The 8,556-nt window shown below is 36.7% G+C and overlaps 1 protein-coding gene across 1 annotated transcript in view; it reads left to right on the forward strand.

Annotated features, from left to right (window-relative positions):
- The first annotated feature begins 2,416 nt into the window (after window positions 1-2,416).
- Window positions 2,417-8,556, forward strand: part of INPP4B (inositol polyphosphate-4-phosphatase type II B) — a 551,727-nt gene continuing 545,587 nt past the window's right edge. The window contains exon 1 of the mRNA XM_017867638.1: window positions 2,417-2,459. The gene's annotated coding sequence lies outside the window, so the exon portion shown is untranslated. The remainder of the gene's footprint in view (window positions 2,460-8,556) is intronic.

An 8,556-nucleotide genomic window follows, 5' to 3' on the forward strand; every position in this document is an offset into this window, starting at 1 on the left:
GGCTCTAGGAACAAGTGTAATAAGAGAGCTGTAAGTTATTTTCAAAATGATTGTGTCACGGATTTTAAAAAAGAGGAAGAATATTGAGGCTCTTAGGGAATGTTGTTTAGCAAGAGAACATATTATAGATGTCAATTGAAACGCATTTATTTTGAGATAAATGATAATAATCATTAAAGAAGCCAATTTAGTTTAGTTTTGTTGGTCATAGACACTGAAGAAATGATGGTGACTTCTAAGTATTGCTATTCGTATTTCTCAATAGGGGAAGCACAAACTAATTTTTCTCTTAGTTTTTATTATTCCTACTTCCTGCATTTTTGGGAAGAGGTGGTTCTTGTTGATCCTTGCACATAGTTATCTCAACTAAGGCCATAAATTTTATTGGAGGAGGAATGGAAGAAAAATCATGTATGATTTTATTTATTACCTATGTATTTTGTATACACCAGAAAATTTATGTATGAGAGATGGCATTTGTTAAGTATGATAATTTTAATGTATCTAATGCACCGTATCTTTGTCAGGGTAAGACCGAGGCAAAGCCATCCTTCATATTCGTAATGTGGACTTTGTTTTATTACAATAGTTTTTTCACAGGGAAGAAGAGCACAGATTCAATGAGCTATCAGAATGCAAATTTGGGATGTTAGTGATACTTTACATTGAAATGAATCTTCTTAGAATATAATCCTCAAATTTGAGTTAATCTATACCTTAGGAAATTTACAACTACATTGCAGAAGGAAAGAGCTATATCACCAAGCAACATGGTGGTTAAGGGTACGCAGGATCAACCGTTAGAGACTGCCTGAAGTTTCAGTACCTGCCTCTTTTTACCCTATTTCTCCCTCTGAAAGTAGTCAGTGATAACAGAGTTCACCTCAATAATAATGTTTGTTATGCAAATTCAGCTGATGTTAACTTTATAAAACACTTTGGAACAGACTTGCCTCGACACTTAGCACCTACATGGTGGCTGTTAATAAGCAAAAGCAAGTAAACCATCCTTTGTGAGGTAGAAACATATTTTCAAGAGAGGAATATGTTGTTTTACAAAAAAAAAAAAAAAAAAAAAAAAAAAAAAAAAATTCCCATGTTTATTTGCAGTGGTAGATATTGTGTTGTTCATTTGCTTTTCATTTTGGTGTACTGGTTTCCAGTAATGTGATATTTTTATATTATTATTTCTTAGATGCTGAGATTATCCCAAAACTTTTGTTTTACATTTTTTCTTTTGAGTTTGCTATATATTTTAAAACTTGAACATGGCAGATGGTATACAGTGCTACATAAGAAGGACTTTTTTCTAATAATATTTTCATTAGGAAATTGGCTCTTCTATGATGGTAATAAATGGTGTAGCATTGCTAAGAAATTGATATTGTCTGTTCTACAAACCTATGACATTGAACAAACAATGGACAGAATTATCCTTCACCTTTCCTAAATACAAGGCCAAAATTAAGATAAAGGAAGGCTATGTAGTTTTTCCCTTTCTTCTTGCCATCCAGCGGCCATCTAGAATTTGTAAGGCAGAGAGACAGTCTGTGTATGTGTGTACAATTGTGTGCAATGTGGCAAATATTATTTCCCATTATTATTTATACAGGCTAAAAATTTACATGGTATATTTAAGTAATTCATCAATCTTATCTCTGATTTATCTAAAACATTTTAGGTAAACATCACAATGTTTAGTTTAAATTCTAGTCTCAGCAGTTACATTTGAAAAGGTTAAGTCTTATGACTTGTTGGTATTAATAATCCATTTGCAATTACCATACTAATTTGTTCCATATGCCTATAAAATATTTCTCTGAGCTACTAAATTATCACCTACTGAGAAGTTAAAAATATTTATTTGATACTTTTTCCAACAGAGAAGCAATTTTGCTTCAAGCCTGAGTGGTGCTAAATTGTATTTTGAAGTATATCCTATCAAGTAATATCATCTTCAAAGCTGTTAATTATATCCATGATTATCTAACAGGATTATTAATGTATTTTTTTCTGCTCTCAATATATCAATGATGGCAGAGAGACTGTTTTTGAGACTTGTCACTTTTCTAATTTGGATATTTTTGGAAAAATACGTTAAGTACTCAGGTTTCATTAACTTCTTAGGGATACTTAGATACGTACATGATATAAAGGAAAGTGAATAAAGAAATTGTGATAATAACGATGAAGTCCGATATCTAAATCTTTTCCTTATTTATTCATTTAATTATTGTTTAAACATTTCTAAATCTTATTTGTATATGAGGGAAAGCAGGAAGAGTTCCATGCCAGCAAGCCGATTTCTGGGTGATTCAAGTATTCAGGTAGTTCTGTGGCAGACTTTGGACCTTGGTAAGTCACCAGAAGTGACGAAGCTTCAGGTCTTACAAAGTAAAGCCAGAGTTGGGAAACACCTTGAAAATGAAAGAAACGACTTGAGAAAAAGAACTTCCTTGGTAAGATCAGACTGTTCTTTCTCCCTGTAATTTATAATTCTGTTCAGCAGCAAATAGAAAAAAATAAAATAAAATAAAATAAGAAAAGAAAGGAAAAGGGGAAAGAATAATCAAAGCCAAACTAGAATCAGAGGGAAAGAATGCAGAGGGAAAAGGTTCAGCCTTGAGCTCACAGTCTCTCCCAGTTTAGCTCTGGAACTGTAATCCTTTAATTGAAGCCTTGCTCTGTTCCAAAGCATTCAACTCTTATTAACAAATCTCATGAACTATTTGGAAAATATGATTGTTTGAGCCAACCAATGTCTTAGGTAAATTTGTATTTTAATTGCAAGAAGCTAGAGTATACTTTGAGACTACTTGAATTGGAAATGGTTTTCTTTTTTTCTTATTCTTTTACAGGAGCATAAGTAAATAAAGAGCAATAATGGAAACCTTCCTTAGAGTATGTAATGAACTACAGTTAGAGAATTATTTAAGAATGTGATTACTTTGACTGTGGTCATCTACAAAGTGCTGTGTTTATATAGGAGATACGCTTTTAAAGTGTACTTTTCCAATATGTATCTATCTATTTCACTGTTATTACAGGTATCAGAAATAAGAAAAAATATTTATTGAGATAAACTTACTTATTTCAGCATATATTTATTCAACATTTTCATGTATTACCTAAAATGAAAGATATTTTTCTTTTTCATTCTACCTTTTCTACAGAGGGGCTGAGGCTCCCTGCTTCTTTTAACTTCATCATCTTCTTTTATCAGAAGGCTGAAGGGGGAGATAATGAGCTAAAGAACAACTTTCACCACCCACTGGGAGGGAACTACTAGAAGAGTGACTAGTTGTAGTTAGTGATCAGCAACATCTGCCCTGTCCCTCCTTTCCTATCAGGGCAGCTGTGCCCTCTGACCTAGTGTGTGAAGTGGTGGATCAACTGCCCACCCTCTGAGCTGACCTCAGTTGTGTTGCTGTGTATGGATTCAAGTTAATTCAAAGGATGATGTACTTCTACATTGTAGTTATTCAGAATGCAACACTTTTGCCAATTTATATAAGAAATGAAGACTGAAGACTCTAGCTCCTGACTGCTCTTAAAATAAGCTGAGAGACCTAGTGAAAATTAAATTACTTATAACAATGTCTTTCCCATCTAACCTATATATAAATATTTGAATGTGCAGGATCAGATACCTGATCTGTAAAAGGATAGCGTTTGAGGGGATGGTCTCTGAGATGACCGGGCTCTGACAATCAATCACGTGACTATCAAAAACCTTACAAGACTCTGAACATAGCCCTTACTCCTATAGAAAGCCCAATGGAACTCACAGATGAAAAGAGAGCTTCACTTATTCTTTTGCTTTTTTTAAAAAAATGAGCTGGTTGTAACTTTGCACGTAAGTCTAATTGTGCACTTAGAAACAGATAGTAATGGAGGTTTACAGTTCTTTTTAACCTCTTGGAGAGTCCCAATACACACAGAACATTATATGGGCCAAAGAAACATCTGAACCTGGCCGGGCGCGGTGGCTCAAGCCTGTAATCCCAGCACTTTGGGAGGCCGAGACGGGCGGATCACGAGGTCAGGAGATCGAGACCTGGCTAACATGGTGAAACCCCGTCTCTACTAAAAAAATACAAAAAACTAGCCGGGCGAGGTGGCGGGCGCCTGTAGTCCCAGCTACTCGGGAGGCTGAGGCAGGAGAATGGCGTAAACCCGGGAGGCGGAGCTTGCAGTGAGCTGAGATCCGGCCACTGCACTCCAGCCCGGGCGACAGAGCAAGACTCCGTCTCAAAAAAAAAAAAAAAAAAAGAAACATCTGAACCTAGAAGTGGGGTTTAAATACTGATTCTGCCTTTTACTGGCTTTGTAACACTAGAAAAGTTACATATTCTCTGTAAACCAAGTATCACATCAAAGACAGTCGTTCCTATGTATTATCCCTCTCTCCCAGACAGCAATCTCACCTTTTCTGCTGCCTGCTAGACATTCTGTTTAGGATATCTCAATAATACCTTCAAATATCTGCCTAAAACAGAACTCCCTTCTTTGAAATACAGGATCACATTCCTTCTCCTTCCATCGACTCACCTTCTGCATAGACACCCAGATGCCCAGTTTAGTAAATAAGGATCATTTTTCCCCTCCTTTTATATCTCCTTCACATTCAATGAGTACAAAAATAAATTTCATTATTCTTCATCTTATTTCTGTGCTCAGTTTCCTTTTCTCCATTTCTATGGTCATTACCCTGGTTGAGATTATTGTGACTGTGTACCTGAAATAATGTAATAGATCACTTACAGGCATCAATGCCTTCCATAGCTTTCATTTCCACCCCCTTCGTTTTGTATACTACCTTCTGCTGCCAGTTTAATCTCCTTGAGGCACAGTTTTCATCCTGTCATTTTTCTTCTTAAAAGTCTTTAAATGGATCTCTTTGTGAACTGAATGAAGGCCAAACTGAAAGTGCCTCTGACACATATGAGTGTACATACCTTGGTGTGTCTCTTATACGAGGTCAATGAGGCTCTGACAATCGATGCACTTTCTCTGATGTTTTTTCATATTTAAATTCAGTTTTGCATTTTTGGCAAGGATACCAAAAAGTGAGGTTGTGACCTTCTCAACATATCTTATCCAAAGACTCTTGATGCCAATTTATTCCATTACTGAAAATGTTAACTTTGATCCCTTGGGGAGGGTGGCATTTGCCAGGTTTCTTCCCTACAAAGGCACTATATTTCTTTGTACTCTATAAGTGTCTCATGGGGAAATAATTTGAGAGAATTTAAATATCCTGTAATTTATCACACCTTTGCCACTAATTTTAGCATCCATTAATGATTCTTGCCTGAAACAACTATCACTGTGGTGTTTGCCAAATAGTAATTTTCTGGTTCAACAATTCCTTAACTTAGATACAAGTTGTAGTTTTATAGTAAGGAAAAGTTTTCTTTTCTCCTTTATTTATTTATTCATGCATTCATTCATTCATTTGTTCACTTATTTATGTTAGTACAGACACATGAATCCTTACGTAATTCTATGGGTTATAATCCATTATGATCAAGATTTATTTTGTTATTCAGTGGTTCCACATTTGACCTTTAGGATCACCAATCAAGTTGGCTACTTTGTCTTTTTGAAGTGTGCCTATTTTTCTTTCTTTTTTAACTCTTTGGTATTTTCTAGAACAAAATATTTATTTCAGGCTCATCTTATTTTTTTCTCCTTCAGCCTTGGATTCAACTGTTTCTCCAAGGAGCCATAGTTTTCTTATGTTGGAGAGTGGTATTTAGAAACCAAAGTCTGGGAATCTGTTGGGCTCACTGATGCGAGGGCATCCAGAATACCTGACCAGTACTCATGAAAATTGTCAAGGTCATAAAACACAAAGAAAGACTGAGGAACTGTTTCATATTAAAGGAGACTAAGGAAATATGACAACTAAATGCAAAGTGTGTTTTCGGATTGGATCCTGATCCAAAAAAGAACATTGGTGGAAAATTGGAGAAATTTGAATATGTTCTATAGATTAAGTAATATTCCATATTATATTATAATCTTATACATTTTATCCATACCAGAGACTGATTTAAGAAAAATCAGTCTTAACTCCTGACCTGGAAATAATATGAGAGTGCCTGAGTCATTCCATTGTTTTAAACCACTACTGGACTCCTCCCATTCCTTACAGTAATATTTTTCAAAGTGTGATCCATGAACAACCTGCATCAGATACTCTAACATTCCATATTAAAATGTAAAGTTTGAAAATTTAAAGCCCAAAGTCTGGGCTCCATCAAAAAGTTGCTGAGTTTTAATTTATGGGTAAGAGAGTCCTCAAAATTTCTGTACATATGATTTTCATGTACCCTACTGTTTGAGGACTACTGGCCTAGGCCTTTATCAGTATACTTCAATCCAAGATATTTATGGGAGCATCCAGTCTTCCATGGTCTGGTTCTTATTAATTTCTGAGTTGCTTTTTTTTTGCTTGCCACTCCTTGAGACACTACATTTTTCTACTATAAATTCCTGTCCCCCCTTGCTTATGCTTTGCTCTTTCACTTGTTTATACTTTTATCATTTCCTCTGCCTGACGTAGCTATCCCACCTTACTTCACTTGATCCACTCATAAATCTATTTTAAGTCCTCACGGAGGTGTTCTCTGCTCCAAGCCTTCCTGGCTTCCCCAGGTAAACTGCAAGCCTCACATTACACACCAGAGAGTTCTGTTACCACAAAGGACTATGAATAAGCTTTGTTAGCATGCTTGCACATAGTTCCTATTCAGTAAAGTTTTAGCAAAATGGGTTAATAACTAACTGACTTGCGGGAAGTTTCTATATGGATTCTATCTACTATCTTTTGTTGTGTGAGAAATCATTACTAAATTTAGGGGCTTGAAATAACAACTATTTGGCTCATAAACCTGTGGGTTGGAAATTTGGTCTAGAATCAGCTAGGCGGTTTTTCTGTTGATACAATTGGACTAACCCATGTGTCTGTGGGCAGCTGCTGGTCAGTGAAAAGGCTCTGCTTCTGGGGATTGGCTGACTATTGGGTAGAGCCATAGCCATAGCTATGCCGTGAACCTTCCTCTGAAAGGCTAGACTGAACTTGGGCTTGTGCAAATGGAGGTGGCGGGTTCTCAGAGAGAGATAGAGAGGGAGAAGTAAGAAAGAAACTGAAAGTTATTTTCATGCTTATGCTCAGAACTAGACAGTATCATTTCTGTCTCTTTCTATTAGCCAAAGCAAGTCCCAACACCACCCCAAATTCAAGAATGGGCAAACAGACTCAGGTTCTTGATTGGAGGTACTCAAATGTTTATGGTCATTTTTGCAATCAACTCCATGGCTCTAATGCATATGAATTGATGATTGTAATTTACAATGTAACTATAACCTGGATTCTAATTTTCTATTTCTATCAACTGCTATTGCCTTGTAGATAGGCCTCATTTCATTTTAATCTTCAAACCATTCTGTTACAAAATGTTGCTGCTGCTTTTTCAGCCCTGTCACCTTATTCCCCTTCAATTTGCCTATTCTAGAGAACCCTTTGCATCTATTGATCGGAAACACAGATAAGGATGTACTATTCAATTAAATACTTGAATTTAGTTACATCTTAAAATGAAGCCAACATTCTCAGGCACAGCAAACTGTGGACTCTAAGTATGACACTGAACAAGTTGCCAATAAGAAAGCACATCATTTTTGTAACCTTGATTTTTTCCTTTCATTGTCAGTTTTTCTGTCTTAAAAAATTGACAAAATCCTGCTTTCATTTTGTCATATCAGTTGGCCTATTTTCTTTGTAAAAGCAGTGTTCATCTTTCTGCCTAGTAGAGGTACTCTTCACTGCTAAGCAGAGCTGTCTTTAAAGTTACAGCCATCTTAGGGGCATGTCCCTTGGCCTCTTTACTGGTAGGGTGAGAGGTGCTTTGACTTAGAGTTTGTGTGTTGAACCCTAGTGTTTATTATTGACATATGCACCTTTGTATTCCGATTTCCACAGTCAATCTGGTAAATTCAACTACACTGGCATTTAGTTTGATTTTCTTATCCACCTTGGAAAAAAGTAGCTTTATCTAACATTTTGCAAATAACATGAGAAGAGAGAATGGCGTGGAAATTATTAAGAATACCTGTTGGACGGAGGTTGAGATCTGAGAAGGGACAGACTGCCTGCTCAAGTGGATCCCTGACCCCTGAGTAGCCTAACTGGGAGACATCCCCCACCAGGGGCAGTCTGACACCCCACACCTCACAGGGTGGAGTACACCCCTGAGAGGAAGCTTCCAAAGTAAGAATCAGACAGGTACACTCGCTGTTCAGCTGTCTTCTGCAACCTCTGCTGCTGATACCCAGGCAAACAGGGTCTGGAGTGGACCTCAAGCAATCTCCAACAGACCTACAGCTGAGGGTCCTGACTGTCAGAAGGAAAACTATCAAACAGGAAGGACACCTATACCAAAACCCCATCAGTACGTCACCATCATCAAAGACCAGAGACAGATAAAACCACAAAGATAGGGAAAAAGCAGGGCAGAAAAGCTGGAAATTCAAAAAATAAGAGCACAT

This window comes from Rhinopithecus bieti, unplaced genomic scaffold (genome assembly GCF_001698545.2).
Source record: "Rhinopithecus bieti isolate Rb0 unplaced genomic scaffold, ASM169854v2 scaffold_761, whole genome shotgun sequence".
Lineage (NCBI taxonomy): Eukaryota > Metazoa > Chordata > Mammalia > Primates > Cercopithecidae > Rhinopithecus > Rhinopithecus bieti.